A 19,163-nucleotide genomic window follows, 5' to 3' on the forward strand; every position below is an offset into this window, starting at 1 on the left:
CACCATGTTGGCCAGGATGGTCTCAATCTCTTGACCTTGTGATCTGCCCACCCAAGCCTCCTAAAGTGCTGGAATTACAGGCATGAGCCACCGCGCCTGGCCAGCATCATTTATTTTTAAAAAATCCATAGAGAGCTGAAAAATGACCATAGAAATGCAACTGAAACAATACATTTTTGAGTGTTAAAGAAGGTTCCCTAAAAGTTCACTCAAAAACTGAAAGCTGAGGAAAGAAGAGATAAAATCCAAACCACCAAGGGTTTAATTATAAATTGGACAGTGACGCTGCCCTGAAGTTTGGAGAGCTAAGTTCACAACAAATGAAAAGAGACACAGACTAGGCAGGAAGGGAGGCATCACAAGCTGGTGGGGTGGTTTAGAGAAGTGCTTCTCAAAGTGTGTTTAAACTCAAATAATTGTGTGCCTCTATCATAATAGGACATTTTCCTTCCAATGAAATGATTTTTTGTCCAACAGTAGAAATATATAAATTACCCAGGTTAAAAAGCATGTGGAGACAAGAGGATACACTCAAATGCTCTCACGGAACGTGCAGTAGATTTAAAGGGAGCCCTGACTGTGATGTACACTGTGCCCTACAGGTCTTTCTGAACCCAAGAGGAAAAATATGTCCTTCAAAAATAATGTAGTGATTGACGTCAGTAAGTCTGAAGTAAAACAATTAAGTGCTTTCAAGTCATTTTGTTGCAAACAGTTATGCATTGAGAGTCAGCTATATGTCTGACATTATCCTAGAAGTTGTGCAAAGGCAAAAAGTTTAAGAGTCAGTTCCTAGCCCCAAGACATAGACAAGTGATTTGTTAGGCAATGCATGCATACATGAAACATGACAATGTTCGGGGCAGCATGTGATTGACTGCCAAAGTGTCTTGAGCAGGAAGTACCAAGGGAGGATGGAGATGAGAATAATCAGGGTTGGGTGGAGAATATCTGAGGAAACTGCACTTGATTTGGGCCTTGAAGAGTCATTGACTGGATTTGGCTACGTCTAGAAAAGTGGAAAGATCGTTCCCAGCAGAAGCAACAAGAACAACAGCTTGGAGGTAAGAAGGGACATGGCATAATTTTGTGTCTGCAGAAAGTAATACAAAATTGGAAAATAATATTCATTCAGTTTATTAGGGCAGGATCATGGGGAGATTTTGACAATCAGTTGAGGAGACTGGAATCGGAATGTATTAGAAGACTACATATGTAAATATTTGTATTTGTATATGTACATGTGTATTTATTTATCGGCTGAGAAATATGATAACAGTAGCTCATACATATGTGTGTCTGCAGCAGGTAGCACCTAAATTTTATAAATATTAAAGAATTTTGGAATCAGAATATGTGTTCACCTTACTCTTTTATTCAAAAACTCATATTTATCCAAACATAGCAGGATTCTTTTGACTTGGAACTTTCAGAAGATGATGTTAGGGTTTTACTAATAATAATTCCATCCACACTCTCAAGAATTGTATGCAATTTATTTTTCTAGTTATAAACAATGATCTACAAGAGATCCTCACTGTGTTCTACTAACTAAACAACTAATCGTAACACTTTATCTCTGTGGCTAAGAGCTATGGAAACAGGTCTGATCCTGTCTGAGGCTCTTCCAATGTGGGCATAATGATTGGCATATTACGATGCCGAGTTGGGCTGGAATGTCCATGTCCTGCTTCAGGGTCTTTATTTCTAAGTCTAGGTCACTGCTCCTGCCACTACTAGCTCAAAGCATCACCTTTCTAGATTGAGTTTTTCATAAAGTTCAGCTTCCCTCCAATAACCCCCTCAAATGCTGACCATAGCTTTACTGTGTCTATATGTGCCTTCTCCCTAGCAGCTGCATTTCCTTTGGGAGAACAGTGGTCTTCTGTCTGCTGTGGCAAGCAAGTCACTTCTTCTTGTAGTGAGAACTGAAACCAGAACCATCATGTGCCACTTCCTGGACACCTCCTATTAAATATTAAAGTCCCCTTCCTCTCACCACAGAACTGGAGTTTAGTGGTGAGAGGCACAGGTTCTTAGATTGTAACATCACTTACAACCTGCCAACTGCATGCTCTTGTGCAATTTACATTTCTGTGTATCAGCTTTCCTTTTTCTTTAGAATGAGATATTAATAGTAGCAACCCAGAGTTTTCATGAAGCTTCACTAAGTTTTTATATATAAAGAGAATTAAAACAGTGCTTGGCACATAACAATAACTCAATAAATGTTGGCCTATTATGATTATTGTTTAATCTCTTTGTGTATTAATATCATGTAGATTATATATGTACATCACTCACTAGCAAATTAAAATTCTCCATTCAGAATTGATTCTAACATTTAGATTTTTATTATCATTTGACTAGTTATTTGAATATTTCTATCTATATTTACACATATGCATTTATATGAAAGGCAATAACAGCATGAAAGAGTACTATGTTACCATTCAGTCTTAACCTTTCTAACTGTGTGGGGGAATAAAAATCTTGCTAAGAATTAGGAAACTACAGAAGTCTTTTAGCACCCCATGCAACTGACAAGCCTGAAGTGGAATAAAATCTGATATTCTTAACTACTTTAGTTGCTATGTTCTTGCAAAACTTCTAAATTTATAAAAGGTGTCCACCAGCTAGTTGAGAAATCTCTCAACCTGTGCTCCAGGAAGAGCTGAAACAATGTAAAGCCATGTAATTCTTATAGATGACCTTGTTATAAACACAGAACTTTTGTATATGAAAAAGTTAAAAGGCAATACAAAATTGAGGATATTATGGGAGGTCAGGAAGGGGTGAGCTCAAATAGGCTTAAATTGTAGTGTGAAGGATGTGGCATAAATATCAGTAAACATTCATGAACAGTAAATGCTATTCAAATGGGGTCATTACAATCTCCTTCCCCAAGAGCCCTCAGCAAATGTAGATTTACAAGTAATCCTGCTTTAGCTCGATAATTCAACGCATACCTTGGAGACAAAGGGAGTGGATTTGATTATTTTGTTAAGGATACTTTGGTCCTCTGATGTTATAATCCTGAGATAAACCTCCTGGTATTCCTCAATCTCATGTTTCTCAACTAAAAACAAGAGAATGGTATGCTAAACTGCGTCTACAGGTCTGAGAGCCCCATGCTAACTGTGTTGTAAATAGCATGGACTCAATGCACTTACTACTACTAAGGGAAGTTGGTGACTTGAAGGAAAAGGAGGAACTCCGAAATTTAATTTTCAGTGTTTTATTAATTTTAAACTTAATTTAAATTTTTAGGAATTAAATCTTTTCTAGCGTTTTTTGATTTTAGAAACATTTACTTGTGACCAAAAACATTCTACAATTTTTTAAAAACATGTTATCCCATTTCAGTAAAGTTATTCTTGAAAAAGAGTGTTGACTAAGGAAGCAAAAACAGAATTATAAGACTTAATCAGGCATTTATTTTAAAAGTATTACAGTCACCTCTTCAGAAAAATATATAGCAGTAGGCACTTCTCCCCATCCCCAACCCCATGATCCAATCTAACTTGTAAGATCTCCATAAGAAATGTGTTACTATTGATCTCATGAATAGCCCAGCTCGGATTTCTAGTTATGATGTACACAAACTTGGAAAATTATTAAATGAATACCTCATACATCTTTTCTACTGTTATTTTACAGAGAAAAAATTTCTCCCCATTGTATTCATTTGACAATTATTTATTGAGCACATAAAATATGTCAGGTGTTGTGTTAGACATGACCTGGACAAAGATAAAAAATAAACAAACAAGAAACTATGCAATGATGATGTATGCTGCGATGTAAATAGAATGATGGGATAAGATGGGTTTGAGCAAGAAGGGCTACTAAGTTGGGTAATATTACCACCCTCAGCCTCATTCCATTCTTATTAATTTCTCTCCCATGTCCTGCTCTGCTCTGTACAGTGGTGGGACTGACCGTCACAGGCATTTCACTATCTCCTATGCTAGCTGATTTATGGCTGGATTTAATCAAAGGAACCACTGCCGGGCACGGAGTTGCGTGCCTGTACTCCCAGCTACTCAGAAGGCTGAGATGGGAAGATCGCTTGAGTCTAGGAGTTCTGGGCTGTAGTGTGCTATGCTGATTGGGTGTCCGCACTAAGTTTGGCATCAATATGGTGTCCTCCTGGGAGCGGGGGACCACCAGGTTGCCTAAGTAGGGGTGAACCGGCCCAGGTCAGAAACTGAGGAGGTCAAAACTCCCCAGCTGGTCAGTAGTAGATACCACCTGTGAATAGCCACTGCATTCCAGCCTGGCCAACATAGCAAGACCCTGTCTCTTAAAAAAAAAAAGAAAAGAAAAGAAAAACAAAAAAGAAAAAAAAAAGAACCATTGATGTGAGATTGGAGTACTGGTGGAAGGGAAAAGCCAAAGTATTTCTGCTCTGTTTGTCTGCCTTAGATGGCATCTTCAGCAGCACTACCTCCCCTCCCTGGCTCTCACCACGTATTTGATGTAGTTCCAACTTCCGTTGTGGTCCCTGAACTCCAGTAAACTCACTTCCACTTTTTGTGCCTCTGGCCTAAGATTAGTAGTGACTTTCTGCTTTTATTAATCTCTGGGTTGTTTTACCATCTCCTGTTTGGCTTCTTAGCTTTTCAACCACATGCTAAAGCAATACTATGTATTATATTTTCTGTGTTTTATATACTTAAGCAGGATTGCATTTTCCTGGGTGGACTCTGACTGAGGCAATGAATCAAGAAAGGCTTAGCTGAGGAAGTGATATTTCAGATAAGAACTAGAGAATTAAAAGAATCCAGGCATGTGATGCTCAAGAAGGACAGTCTCAGCTGATGAAAGTGAAAGTCCATAAAGGAAGAATAAACTTGGACTCTTCAAAGAGCATAAGGCAAGCTAGCATGGCTGTAAAACCATATGTAAAGGGGAGAACAGTTAGAGCTAAAACCAGAGTGGCAGACGGGTGCCAGATCACATGGACTCCTATTCTAAGTATGAGGGAAATGGACATACTCCGATACAGATATTTTTTAAACAATTAATCTGGCTTCTTTCTGAATAATGGGTTAAATGTTAGAAGAGAAGATAGTTCAGGGTAATAACAAAGAGATGGAGAAAAGTGGACTGATTCACAAAGAATTTTGTAGATAGAACTGACCCAGTTTATTCAGTGGTGTCAATGTCAAGAATGAGAGAAAGAGAAGAACCAAGGATGACTCCTCAATTTTTATCTGAACAACCAAATGGATGATGACATCAACTGAGAGGAAAGAATGAAGGGGCAGCAGGTTGATGGGAAAAAAGAGCTCTGTTTTGGACCTGTTGGGTTGAAACGCCTCTCAGACCTCCTGGTAGAGATATATAAAACATAGTGTGCATATGAGTCTGGCGTTCAGAGGAGAGGTTAGAGCTAGAGATATAAATTTAGGAATTGCTGGCATAGTAAGTGGTTTTTAAACCTGTGGTTTAGATAGCATTGCCTACGAAGAGTCACATTGGAAACAATTCATTATAAGTCATCAGTTATTGTCCCAAACACAGGGTTTTGAAGAGGGAAAAGCCATTAGACATACCACATTTAAAAAATAGACTTTCAAAAGAACAAGTAGAAACATTGTGGAGCAGAAACATTGTGGGATGTGTGTGTGTGTGTGTGTGTGTGTGTGTGTGCGCGCGCGCGCGCGTATGCGTGCGCGCATGTGTGTGTTTGCTGAAAAATAGTCTGAGAACCCAAAGGCTAATGCTACACTATTTCATTAATGTAGACAGCTTTTCAAATAATTGAGGAGGCATGACAGATTGTCTGAATGGTTTTTGCCATTTATGTGGTCTGAGTGAAACAGATGCTAATTAGAAACTCTTTTCCTTAGGAGACATACATGTTCCCAGGAAATCAGTCATATTTGACACACTGTCTGAAATGAATGTACAAATATCAATTGACCCTGAATATTACAAAGTTTTAACAACTCATCTTCCATTTGCTATGTCCTTACCAAAGCAAGAGTTGATCATTACTCTGTAATAACCTCTCAGGTATTCTGAGTATAGACACTGAGAAATCTCTAGCCTCTTACTGTCTTTGACATTTCACATCCAGAAAGATGGCCGAGCATGATATTGACTTTAAGTAGCTCACGTTCTTCTGTAGTTCTGCTGCCATGGTTCTGCTTGGATGGTGCTCAGCTTCTCTCATCTGGACCACATTCTTCCTTCTGGGCAAGCCTTTTTCCAATACCATCCCCTTCAAGTGTGCCCTCAGTGCCATCCCCAAAGCATCTTGCTCTATTATCCAGAAACCTCTAAAATGGCTTTCTAATTAAAACCTAATTTCATTTTCTGTATCTCTCATCCTCCAACAGAGCATCCTGTACTGCCGTACTCAGAATATTAACCCCTGCACACCTCCAAAACATCATGAGCTGCTTGTGTGTGTGAGTAGGATTCCATAGGATTCAGCCTAAAGTGTGTTCACCATGCTTTGTTCAAACCATGTTTTTAAACATTCAGTGAATAAAAGGTTTAAACCCTGAATAAAGATTAATGTTTATCTTAAGGATTTAGAGTTATAAAAGAGGCTTTATTGCAAATCAAGTATTGATCAAATATAGGGAGAGGGAAAGTAAACTGAATGAGTTAATCTGTGTTTATTAGCTGCTTTCTCCTAATTAAAAAAAAAAAATAGTAGGTGGGGGAGGTGTGCCTCAGGGTTTGAAGATGACTTCAGCAAAATAGAGAAGGGGATTTTTTCCCTCTACTTTTCTGATCAGTGCAAGAAAGGAAAAAAATAGTAAGGCTTAGTAAGCATAGAGAAGAAATAAATATAAGCCTTCCCAAAAATCATAAGGCAACTTTATTTCTCAAAAAGAAATATCAATTTTGAGAATTAGAAAAGAGCAGGGAAAAGTGAACAAGAGATCTCAAACCAAATATCAGATAAAGCTCACGCCGAGATAGGTGGATCACCTGAGGTCAGGGGTTCAAGACAAGCCTGGCCAGCATGATGAAACCCAGTCTCCACTAAAAAATACAAAATTAGGAGGACATGGTGGTGGGCACCTGTAATCGCAACTACTCAGGAGGCTGAGGCAAGAGAATTGCTTGAACCCATGGGGCAGAGGCTGCAGTGAGCCGAGATCGAGCTACTGTGCTCCAGCCTAGGCAAGAGAGTGAGACTCTACCTCAAAAACAAAAAACAAAAAACCAAGGACATATTTACAATATCCATAGAGTGCACTGGATGCTCGCCAGGTAAGAAGAAATGAGAGCTTTCTACTTGGAAAAAAGGGAAATTGAGCGTACCATGATGGGGGAAGATAAGATACATTATTCTAATCATTTACTTGTCACCAGAGTTTCTCTTAATGACACAAGCTACCTTTGTTTAGGAAACAAACTTGAAAGATTGTTTTGGGTGGAAAAAAATGAGACCCTCTCCTAAAACACAGTGTGTAATATGGCATTATTTTTTTAAAAGATTAGGTAAGCTGTTCTTCACAAAAAGCTAATAGTTCTTCAGTGATGAGGGTAAGAAGGAAGAGAAAAGAGGGAAGGAAGTGAGAGAAGGAAGTAGGGAACTAAGAAACACAGCAGGTGGCAGAGCCTGTAGAAGCAGGCTCCATGAGAAAGTCCCAGGGTTGTCGTGGCTGGAGGTCATTTGTGAGCAGAGGGGTCCATGCTCAATTTAAAGTTGTCTCTAGTGCTGTGACAGGAATCCCCTGCATTGCTGGAAACCTTCAGTAGAGTCAGCTACACGTGTGTCAATGTTTACAGAAAATATCAAGGTAATTGGCTTTATTCAAGCTTAGAATGACCTGGAGCAAGTAGAAAGAGGAACTGGAGGAGATGATGAGATAGGAAAGAAAACAAGCACTCCTTCAGTCCCCTTCCCTGACCCAGTCTCTGGATTTATTGGGGAAAATAATAAGAATGTGGGATAAGGGACCAAACTGCTTCCTGTTTAAATCTAAAGAGACTCCCCCAACTCACATTTTCATTTGGATTATATAAGCACTGATTAATAAATTCATTAGGAGAAATTATTTAATTTTGAGCACAGCTATTTTTGTGTCTGGTATCATGTGTATGTTTACAGCTTGCAAAAACAGTAGTTTATAATTATCTTTAATGAAACCTGTAGTTTTTTATTAAGGAGTCACAACCTGTGTCAGATATAAAAAATTAAATGTGGACGGGATTGTGGGCTAAACTTTCTGGGACCCGGCAATCAACATCGTAGAAGGAGCTTCCTATTGCTGGCAGCAGAGAACTTGAGTCAGAGTACCTAGGAGGAAATAATTAGTAACTCCTAACTATTTCTAGTTTCATGAAACCCTGAGAATCTTATTAAAACTGTGGGTCTTCTATCGGATCAAAAAGTACACATATTCGTTTAAACGAAAACTTATGCATAAAATTTCCAGGACTTTATTTACCTTCTGTACTAAGAATCTGAGTTGCATTGCGTGTGTTTTAAAAACTTGCTGTAGTTTGGGAAATGTGGCGATCTGACATTCCTGCCCATAAACCACGCTACCAATTTTATGTTGTTCTTAACAGTTAACTCCTAAAATGCTACCTCATTTATGCTAAGTCATAAGCTGATTTTTTAAAAAGTAAAACAAAAGCAAAAAACCTGCTTTGAAGTTCTTTTGCTGTAGCTTCTAGACATTTGTTCAAACATCTCTGTTCATGACTGCTGTAAAGCAGTATTGATTGAATTCTAACTTGTGGCTCGGAGAAATTCAGAATTTATTCTCACCCTTGGTCTGAGAATAGTATAACAACACATAAAGTATTCTTACATGGGTTCTAAGATTTGGAATCTCTACCGCTAACACAGTAATCAGGATCACATAATTTAGCCTTTCTGGGTCCTACCTTATTTATGCAATAAGGCTGTACAACAATTAATTTTAATAGTTCTTTCAGCAATAATATTTTATATGCCATAATATAAAATAACATTAGAATAGATACATATTCCTCTTTCTGATTATAAATTTCTGAAGGCGAAGGCTGTTTGTGCCTAGTGCCTCAGAACTTCCTATTATTGAAATGTATATATGCTAAAATACACTTTAGTGACTTAGTTGTTATGTTGAAAAGGTGTTCAAATGGACCCCTTCCCAAATACTGTATAATCTTTGATCACAATGTCACATTATGAAAAAGTAGATTCAATGAATATACCGGTAGAGGATGACTCTGTTTCCATCCAAATGTATTTCTTACCTTTCCTGTATGATGAAGTGACTTCAGATTGTTTCCCTGTAAGTCTGGGATCATGAGGAGTCACGAGGGTATGGTCCTAAACTTGTCAGAAACTGAGCTGTCAGATCCCCAAAATATGTCATCTTCAGTCCCTATGAAATGTGAAGTCAAATCCTAAGTGCTTTTAAATAGATGTTGTAACCTTCATTAGGTGATATAACCTATCCTTTACTGATGGGCCTTGAGATTTCCGATCTTTTTAACACGAACAAGGTTGCAATGGGCACTCTTGAATAAATGCCTTTATAAATACATTTAAATCTGTGTGTATAATACGTATCTGACCTTCAGTTGGTGGGCATATTGTCAAGATGTATGAGGCTTTTAATCAACTCATAAGTGACTATTCAAAGGTATTTGGGACACATATAAATTACAACCAAGGCCAAGCCATTCTTCTTGTCAGCCAAATGTTCTTTGAAGTTGTGACTGAAAAAAAGCCATGAGAAAATATTCAGTTCTGACTGATATCATTATAGTATCTGTAAGAATTAAGTATGGAAGTTTACTTAGAGAATGCAGGATTCTATCACTTTTTACAAGTTTTGGAGGTAGATGGGTAAGACAATCTCTGTTCTAAAAGAAAAATTAAACCTATCAGATGATCAGTCTGGAAGGAAGACACAGAGCTATTCCAGGAGACCGTGGACTTTGGCTTCCCGGGGTAAGAGGGCTAAAGGACCAGCCTTCAAATTACAAAGTTGCTGTTACAAGTCCTTAAATAGGGCTCAGTATGCTTTGTCAGAATTCAGTGAATGTCTTGACTTGTATCTCTAGATGTTATACAACCACAGCCTCCAGCAGGCATTTTAGAGTAAGCAACTCTAAAAATGATGGAGCTGACATAATTCCCTTAGTAGCTAAACACTAACCCTAGAAAAATTCAGAATTAAGTATAGGAATGTCTAAAAGAATTAAAACAATCTTATTAATGCTTTTGGTCAAGCATTATGTCCATATTTGGTAATTATAAAACATTAGTAATGTTTAAGAGAATTTGGCATGATAAAATGAGAGATGAGCTGCATAATTACAATTTAAAATGCATAAGGAACTAATTGATATAGACTTGTGATTTAAACTCAGATACAATAAACATCTATAAAAGCTTCGGAATATGAAAGAAGATTATGCTCACTGTGTTTATGTGATTTTCTTTAAGATTTTTAAAAATATTAAGTATTTTGGGAAAGTTTTTCAGTTAAACAACTGACACACTTAAAAAAATGTTGAGTATATCAAATTTACAAAATTAATTTTTAAGTGTATGAAGAAATTTAGTTAATTAGGTACATAAATATTATTACACACTTTCGAAATTCTCCTAAACATGGTTACTAAAATTTTTTTTTTTTTTTTTACTTTGCTAGAAGTCTATATTTTATATAATTCATGAGAATGGATCCCTAAAGACAAATCTCATGAACTTTAATTTGCACAAATCTTTTTTTTTTTTTTATTTAAGAATGAGAGAAAAGAAGAAAAAGAATAAAAAAAAAAAAAAAAGAAAAAGAATAAAGGAAAGGAAGAACGAGGAAGAGGAAGAGGGAGAGAGAACAGGGGTGTTGCTTTATTGCCCGGGCTAGAATGCAGTCCAAAACTGGGTATGCCTGTAATTGTGCCCAATAATAGAGACATAAAAAAAAAAAAATGAGGGAAGAAAATAATTAACAAGCAGCCAACCAATATTTCATTTAAACCTGTAAATACATGTGATGTAATACTGATAAGAGTGTACACCTTGTGTATTTAAAGTGGAGAGTTCTATGAATGTTAATCAAGTCTACTTGTTCCAGATCTGAGTTCAAGTCCTGGATATCGATTTTAACATTCTGTCTCATTGATCTATCTAATATTGATGTTGAAGTCTCCCGCTATTATTGTGTGGGGGTCCAAGTCTCCCTGTAAGTCTTATATATCTGGGTATTTCTGTATTGGGTGCATATATGTTTAGGATCTTTAGCTCTTCTTGTTACATTGATCCTTTTATCCTTATGTAATATCTTTCTTTGTATGGAATAATATTTTTTATTTTATTTTATTTTTTAAGCTATGCGTGAAGTATATCTTCATATTGTTTGGTTATTTGTATTTAATTTTCATACAAAGTAACCAACTTTTCTAATAGAGTGTTTTTATTTATATGTAGGAGTTTATTTTAAAAATTGTTTTCATAGTCTGAGTTGATATGAGGAGGACAGTGCAAGTGTCAATTTTTAAATGTGAATATTTTTGTCCTAAAGTGATTTTTGTATACAGAACAAACTATCCAAAGGCTAATTTTTGCTTCTTTTGATCTTTGTTGCTTTGAAATCTATTTTATCAGCAAAAATTGCAACTCCTGCTTTCTATTTATTTATTTTAGCTCTCCATTTGGTTGGTAAATTTTTCACCATCCCTTTGTTTTGAGTCTTTATGTATCCTTGCATGTGAGATGGATCTGGATGTAGCATACCAATGGGTCTTGGCTTTCTTTACCTGTCTGTGTCTTTGGATTGGGGGACCTAGTCGATTTAAATTTAGAATTAATAACAATATATGTGTGTTTGATACTGTCATTTAATGTTAGCTGGCTGTTTTGCCCATCAGTTGATGCAATTTCTTAAATATGTTGATGTTCTTTATCTTTTGGTATTTTTTAGAAAGGCTGATACTGGTTGTTCCTTTCTATTTGTAGTGGTTCTTTCAGAAGCTCTTGTAAAGCAGGGTTACTAAAATTCTTTAGATTTACAGATAAAATAATAAAATCAGGAAGCTGCATTTAAAAATTGTGAGTACTTTTTAGATTTCTAACTTTAATAAATTGAGTGCCAATTTTTTTTTTTTTTTTTTTTTTGAGATGAAGTCTCACTCTGTTACCAGGCTGGCATGCAGTGGCATGATCTTGGCTCATTGCAGCCTCCGACTCCCTGGTTCAAGCAATTCTCTTGCCTCAGCCTCCCGAGTAGCTGGGATTACAGGTGCCTGCCACTAAGCCAAGATAATTTTTATATTTTTAGTAGAGACAGGTTTTCACCATATTGGCCAGGATGGTCTCCATCTCCTGACCTCGTGATCCACCCTCCTTGGCCTCCCAAAGTTCTGGGATCACAGGTGTGAGCCACTGCACCCTGCTGCTTGATTGCTAATTTTTTTTTTTTTTTTTTTTAAAGGCAGGGTTTCACCATTTTGGTCAGGCTGGTCTTGAACTCTGGACCTAGGTGATCCGCCTGCCTTGGCTTCCAAGGTGCTAGGATTACAGGCGTGAGCCACCATGCCCAGCCAGATTGCTAAATTTTTTTTTTTTTTTTTTGAGACGGAGTTTCACTCTTGTTACCCAGGCTGGAGTGCAATGGCGCAATCTCGGCTCACCGCAACCTCCACCTCCCAGGTTCAGGCAATTCTCCTGCCTCAGCCTCCTGAGTAGCTGGGATTACAGGCACGCGCCACCATGCCCAGCTAATTTTTTGTATTTTTAGTAGAGACGGGGTTTCACCATGTTGACCAGGATGGTCTCGATCTCTTGACCTCGTGATCCACCCGCCTCGGCCTCCCACAGTGCTGGGATTACAGGCTTGAGCCACCGCGCCCGGCCTGAGATTGCTAAATTTTTAAGCAAAAATTAGCCTTTGGATAGTTTGTTCTGTATACAAAAATCACTTTAGGACAAAAATATTCACATTTAAAAATTGACACTTGCACTGTCCTCCTCATATCAACTCAGACTATGAAAACAATTTTTAAAATAAACTCCTACATATAAATAAAAACACTCTATTAGAAAAGTTGGTTACTTTGTATGAAAATTAAATACAAATAACCAAACAATATGAAGATATACTTCACGCATAGCTTAAAAAATAAAATAAAATAAAAAATATTATTCCATACAATGTCAGCCAGTGACAGTGCAAAGATGCAGGCTCTTGGGGAGATAAGAATGCAAACTAGAAATATCTTTTTGGAAGATAATTTGCCAAAAGACAATCAAATTTTAAAATGTACATATTCTTGAACTTGATACTTCCACTTCTGGAAATTTATCATATGCACAGATTTCAATGTGTTCACAAAGGCACTTATCCAAGGAATGTCCACTGCAGCCTAGTTTACATGAAAAACAAGAAAAACTGGAAACAATCTAAATGACTATATCAGTAGAGGATAGGTTAAAAAGAAAACTATTAAATCCATGCAATGGCTTACTACACAACCATTAGAAAGAACACAGTAGTTCATTGTGTGATGATATAAAAAATCTTCTACTATGTTCATTGAAAAAGTAATAATAAAGCCAAGTACAGAGCAGTTTTATGACATACTTCCAAAGTATACTGGAAACAAAAATAATAATAATGTATATGTGCATGTATGCGTGCTTATACGTAGAAAATTTCTGGAAGAATATTAATACACAGATGACTCCTGAAGATGGCTAACTGTAAGGAAAGTATATTCGTTTGCTGGGGCGAACTAATAACAAAGTACCACAAACTGACTGTCGTAAAACAACAGAAATTTATTCCCTCGGAGAACCAGAATCTAGAAGTGAAAAATCAAGTTGTTGGCCAGGTTGGGTCCTTCTGAGGACTGGGAGGGAGAATCTGCCCTATGCCTCTCTTGTAACTCCCGGGAGTATCTGGCAGTGCTTGGTGTTCCTTGGCTTACAGATGTGTTGCTCCAAGCTCTGGCTCTACCTTACAACAATCATATTGAATTAGGGCCTTACCCTACTCCAATACGACTTTATCTTAACTAATTATATCTGCAGCAACTCTATTTCAAATACAGTGATGTTCTGAGGTAGCTGGGGTCAGAACTTCAACATATCTTTTTTTTGAGGGACAAAATTCAACTCATAACAACAACAAAAAAATGGCCACTCCAGACTTGGATAAAAGCCTAAATATCAGTTAATAAGAAAAGATTACTAGTAACGTAACCTCAGCATGATTAAGTGTTATTTATGGTACTGATCCTATCTAATATAAACATTTAGAGAACAATACCATGCTATATAAACTGATTGTCCAAAATTCAACATTCAGCATTCAATTAATTTTAACGATGTCTCTCTTTCTCATATAGAAGACTTCTTTCTGGTTCAAAGTAGCTGAAATTAAAATCCAATTTCCCTCAGATGATATTTTCATTGCATAAAATACCATAGTTGGAAGGGCCCTTAGAGACTTTTAGTGTATACCTTCAAAAGTTTGTCAGTATCTCCAACAAGGGGCCCAGACTTTCCTTAAGCACCTCTAGGAATGAAAAATCACTGCTCTCTGAAGCAGGATCGTCCTCATAGTTAGAAAGCAAATACTCAGTCAAATTGTGTCCCCATAAAATTTTCATCAATTTTTCATTGCTAAACCATCTGAGGCTTGCAAGATCACATATGTATTGCATATATTATATATGTGTATATTAGTATACATAAAAATAAATAATACACAATACATACATTACTTATATAAACCTGTTTATTTACATAACTTTATATAAACATATTACACATATTTTTTAATATTATAACTACTTAAACATTTGGGGACACCTTTTGAGTTCTATTCTATGCTTTATCTGAGTGGAAATTATAACCCAATTTCTTCTTAGAGGTTAATACCAAAAATCAAAATTGCAGACATAATAACATTTCAATAAGAAAATACCCAATACAAATATAAGTTCTACAACTTTGCTTTGAAGACTTATCTTATTTCCTGAATGTAATAATTTCAGAAAGAAATACATTCTTCTCAGAAGAATGTTTAAGAGTTATTTCACGTATGTAAGAAAGAACTGAAAGCCTTGTAAATAATAAGGGAAATTTTGTGGGAAATTTGCCCAAGAAATCTTTTAGAAAACTTAAGTGCTCAAGGCAGCTTGAACAAAGGCATAGATTCTGTGTGTGAAAGGGTTCCATAAAGTTGTGACAAATTGTTCCATTCACAGTTACTCTGCCAGACTTTGTCACCCAGTATGAGAGACATTAATAAATATATGTCAGCCTGTTATTCCTTCACAAAACACTCCCTTCACCCAAATAAATAGGCTTGTTTGAGTCTACAATGGCCATCTTTGTCTAAGAAACATTCATTCAATTTGTAGATACATGCTGTTTGCTTAAAGCACCAGTTCACACAAAACTCTTTATACCTGGGAAAAAACCACGGAGATTCCTCCTCAGAAATGTGAAACATCTCTAGAACTCTCAGGAGAGCTGCTGGAAAGTACAATCATGAGTTGATTGGTCTTTCAGCAGCTTTCAGAAAATCAAACTGAATGAACACTGCTTTATAAAGATGAAGCTCTCCTAAGACAAATTGAGCTCAGTATCAAGGTAATTTTGCCACCTAATTGTGAGTTAGGCAGCTCAGAAAATTAACCGTCCAGCCAGGCGCAGTGCCTCACACCTATAATCCTAGTACTTTGGGAGGCCAAGGCAGGCGAATCACTGGAGGTCAGGAGTTAGAGTTCGAGACCAGTCTGGCCAACACGGTGAAACCCCATCTCTATTAAAAATACAAAAATTAGCCAGGCATGGTGGTGGGCACCTGTAGTCCTGGCTACTTGGGAGGCTAAGCCAGGAAAATTGCTTGAACCTGGGAGGCAGAGGTTGCAGTGAACTGAGATTGTGCCACTGCACCCCAGCCTGGGCAGCAGTGAGAAACTCCATCTCAAAATAAAAGAAACGAAAATTAAAGGTCCAGACATCGGAAAGGAGAGCATTTTTTGTTACCTTTATAGTTTAAAGAAAACTTTCTAGGATAATTAAGGCCTGTGTGATGGTTAATATTTACTGTTAACTTGATTGGATTGAGGGATACAAAGTATTGTTTCTGGGAGTGTTTGGGAGGGTGTTGCTAGAGATTAACATTGGAGTCAGTGGACTGGGAGAGGCAGACCCACCCTTAATCTGGGTGGACACCATCCCCTTGGCCTTGAGCACTAGATTACAGCAAGCAGAAAGTAGGATGAGCAGACTTGCTGAGTCTTCTGGCCTTCATCGTTCTCTCGTGCTGGCGGCTTCCTGCCCTCAAACATCAGACTCCAAGTTCTTAGACTTTGGATTCTTGGACTTAACACTAGTGATTTGCCAGTGGCTCTCGGGCCTTCTGCCATGGACTGAAGGCTGCACTGTCGGCTTCCCTGCTTCTGAGGTTTTGAGATTTGGACTGGTCCACTGCTGGCTTCCTTGCTCCTCAACTTGCAGACGGCCTATTGTGGGACCTCACCTTGTGATCGTGTGAGGCAATTCTCCTTAATAACCTCTCTTTCCTATGTACATACATCCTATTAGCTTTGTCCCTTTACGGAATCCTGATTAATACAGGCTGAGAATAATTCACAGTGGAGGTACAGAGAAATGCATCACTTAAAACAGAAAAACTCTACCTTCACAGCAATATCCATGACTGGCTTGTGATTAAAAGCTAATGGTTAGATATCTGTGAGCACATTAATGACATATCTTCTGAAAAAGCAACACTCAGCCATGGGCTTCTACCCTTGTATTTAAATGAGATTTTCTTACCAGGAAACAGTTGATTCAGCTCTGGGTGGTGAGCAGTTTATTGCCAAAGGCCAGTTTACTAAGCATTAGAGTGAGGCATTATTATCTAGGCCTTTCTAGAGTTCATGTTTAAAAAAATGGTTTGTGGGTTGGGCATGGTGGCTCACGCCTGTAATCCCAGCACTTTGGGAGGCCAAGGTGGGTGGATCACCTGAGGTCAGGAATTCAAGATCAGCCTAACCAAGATGGTGAAACCCCATCTCTACTAAAAATACAAAAATTAGCTGGGCATAGTGGTGCATGCCTGTAATCCCAGCTACTCGGGAGTCTGAGGCAGGAGAATTGCTTGAACCCAGGAGGCAGAGGTTGCAGTGAGCTGAGATCGCTCCATTGCACTCCAACCTGGGTGACAGAGTAAGACTCCATCTCGTAAAAAAAAAAAGGTTTGTGGATTACTTCTCCATTTTTAGGACAATAATTGTAGTTACTCATGGCTGTCCATTCAGAAGTTAACAAAGTCCAAGAGTAGTGAAAGCAGAAAGTCTATTTAATTAAAATCAGGATATCAATTAAATTCTATTTTTGGTTTAAACTTCTGCTCATTGGTATGTTCAATTTAGTACTGCAAAAAGTCACAGACAGAAATGCTGCTTATCTGGAGATATATACTATTAATGTGCTCACAAATTGCCAAATACAATTATTTTTTAGCACAATTCAGGCTCTAATATTACTGTAACCTGTCCTGTTTAATTTTTACTCATGGTTCAGTGGTAGGGATTTTTTTTTTTCCTTCTTTTCCTTTGGACTGAATGTTATGCTATTTTTCTAAGAAATATTTTCTAAATATTGTCCCTCACTTGATTGCATCAACCAGAATTGGTTTGGAACTGGGTTTTGCAAAATCAGGGGTTTTACCCACAATGGTTCATTTGGGTTTCGGTTTTGGCGTCGTGGCCTGTAACAATGTGGAGGGTTTCCACTTTCCAAGTTTTCTTAACTGACTGGTGACGCATCCTGAAACAAGAATCCCTCTTTTTCTTTTCAATAATTTTTCCCCTTCTGTCAGGGTGGCCCGTGAAACTGAGTTAAAACATTATTTCAGTGCCACCGAACAATGAGTCAAATTAAGTTTTGCCTTTACCACTTACTTTGTCATAAACCTGGGCAGGCGTATGGGGGTAAGGAGCTTTATCATTCTGCCAACTATCTTACTAATTGTGAAAACAAACCATGACTTGCCTACACAGCTCTTGTTCTCCTTCCATGACTCTGTTCTCAACTTTCTCTCCAAGCCAAGAAACTTGGATATCTTGTAGTTCTTGTAGTTCTCGCTCCTCACACCCTGTAAGTCCAACTTAGAACTCCAGTTCTATTCCATTTCTTCACATTCTATTTCTTCGCTTACATGTTGTAGCTATACTTTTATGTACTGTAGTTCATTAACTCAAGTGTCTCTTGACCGTAAGACACATCATTATTTTCCTATGACCAAGAAAGCTGCCAATTAAAAATACATACATGCCATCAAATGTATGATACATTTTAATTTAAGACATAAAATAGGCCAAGTGTGGTGGCTCACACCTGTAATTCCAGCACTTTGGGAGGCTGAGGTGGGTGGATCACAAGGTCAAGAGATGAAGACCATCCTGGCCAAAATGGTAAAACCCCATCTCTACTAAAAATACAAAAATTAGTTTGGCATTGTGGTGCCTGCCTGTAGTCCCAGCTATTTGGGAGGCGGAGGCAGGAGAATCATTTGAACCTGGGAAGCAGAGGTTGCAGTGAGCAGAGATCACACCACTGCACTCCAGCTTGGGCAACAGAGCGAGACTTCGTCTCAAAAATAAAAAAATATATATACTAATATAGAAAAAAGCTATCTTAGAATTGATGAACTATGTGATTTGAGGCAAAAAAGAAAGGATAATACTTTAAATGCTTTTACAAAGGCATTCACAGAACCACTGACGTTCCCCCATTCTGATTTACTGGGTGTCTATAGCCCTGCCTATCTCTTCCTTCCCTTCATTCTTTTATTCCAAAGAATTGTTAGATGCCTCCTATGTGCAGGCCCTGTGGTACTTGCCAGGGACAAACAATGAATAAGAGACAGTCTATGCCAGAGAAGCTCCCATTTTGGGAGTAGATACAAAAATGGACTAGAGAACAATAGCAGAGTGACTGTCACTATATTAGTCAGAAGTACAGAATTCTGTGGGAGCACAGTGAAAGACGACCTAACTCAGTCTTCTGGGGGTTATGAAGAGCTGTCCAGAAAGGCAGTGTTTCAGCCAAGATCTCAAAGATGAACAAGGAGTGTTAGCCCCTCACAGGGACAAGGCAGGTGAGGAAAGGAGGAGGTTAAGGTAACAGGAGGCAGCAAGAGAAAAATGTCTGTGCTGTC

The 19,163-nt window shown here is 37.8% G+C and overlaps 1 protein-coding gene across 1 annotated transcript in view; it reads left to right on the plus strand.

The window, feature by feature from the left end:
* The first annotated feature begins 943 nt into the window (after window positions 1-943).
* Window positions 944-19,163, plus strand: part of DAB2 (DAB adaptor protein 2) — a 93,369-nt gene continuing 75,149 nt past the window's right edge. The window contains exon 1 of the mRNA XM_032278886.1: window positions 944-1,064. The gene's annotated coding sequence lies outside the window, so the exon portion shown is untranslated. The remainder of the gene's footprint in view (window positions 1,065-19,163) is intronic.

This window comes from Sapajus apella, unplaced genomic scaffold (assembly GCF_009761245.1).
Source record: "Sapajus apella isolate SASKATOON/1434 unplaced genomic scaffold, GSC_monkey_1.0 scaffold11, whole genome shotgun sequence".
Classification (NCBI taxonomy): Eukaryota; Metazoa; Chordata; class Mammalia; order Primates; family Cebidae; genus Sapajus; species Sapajus apella.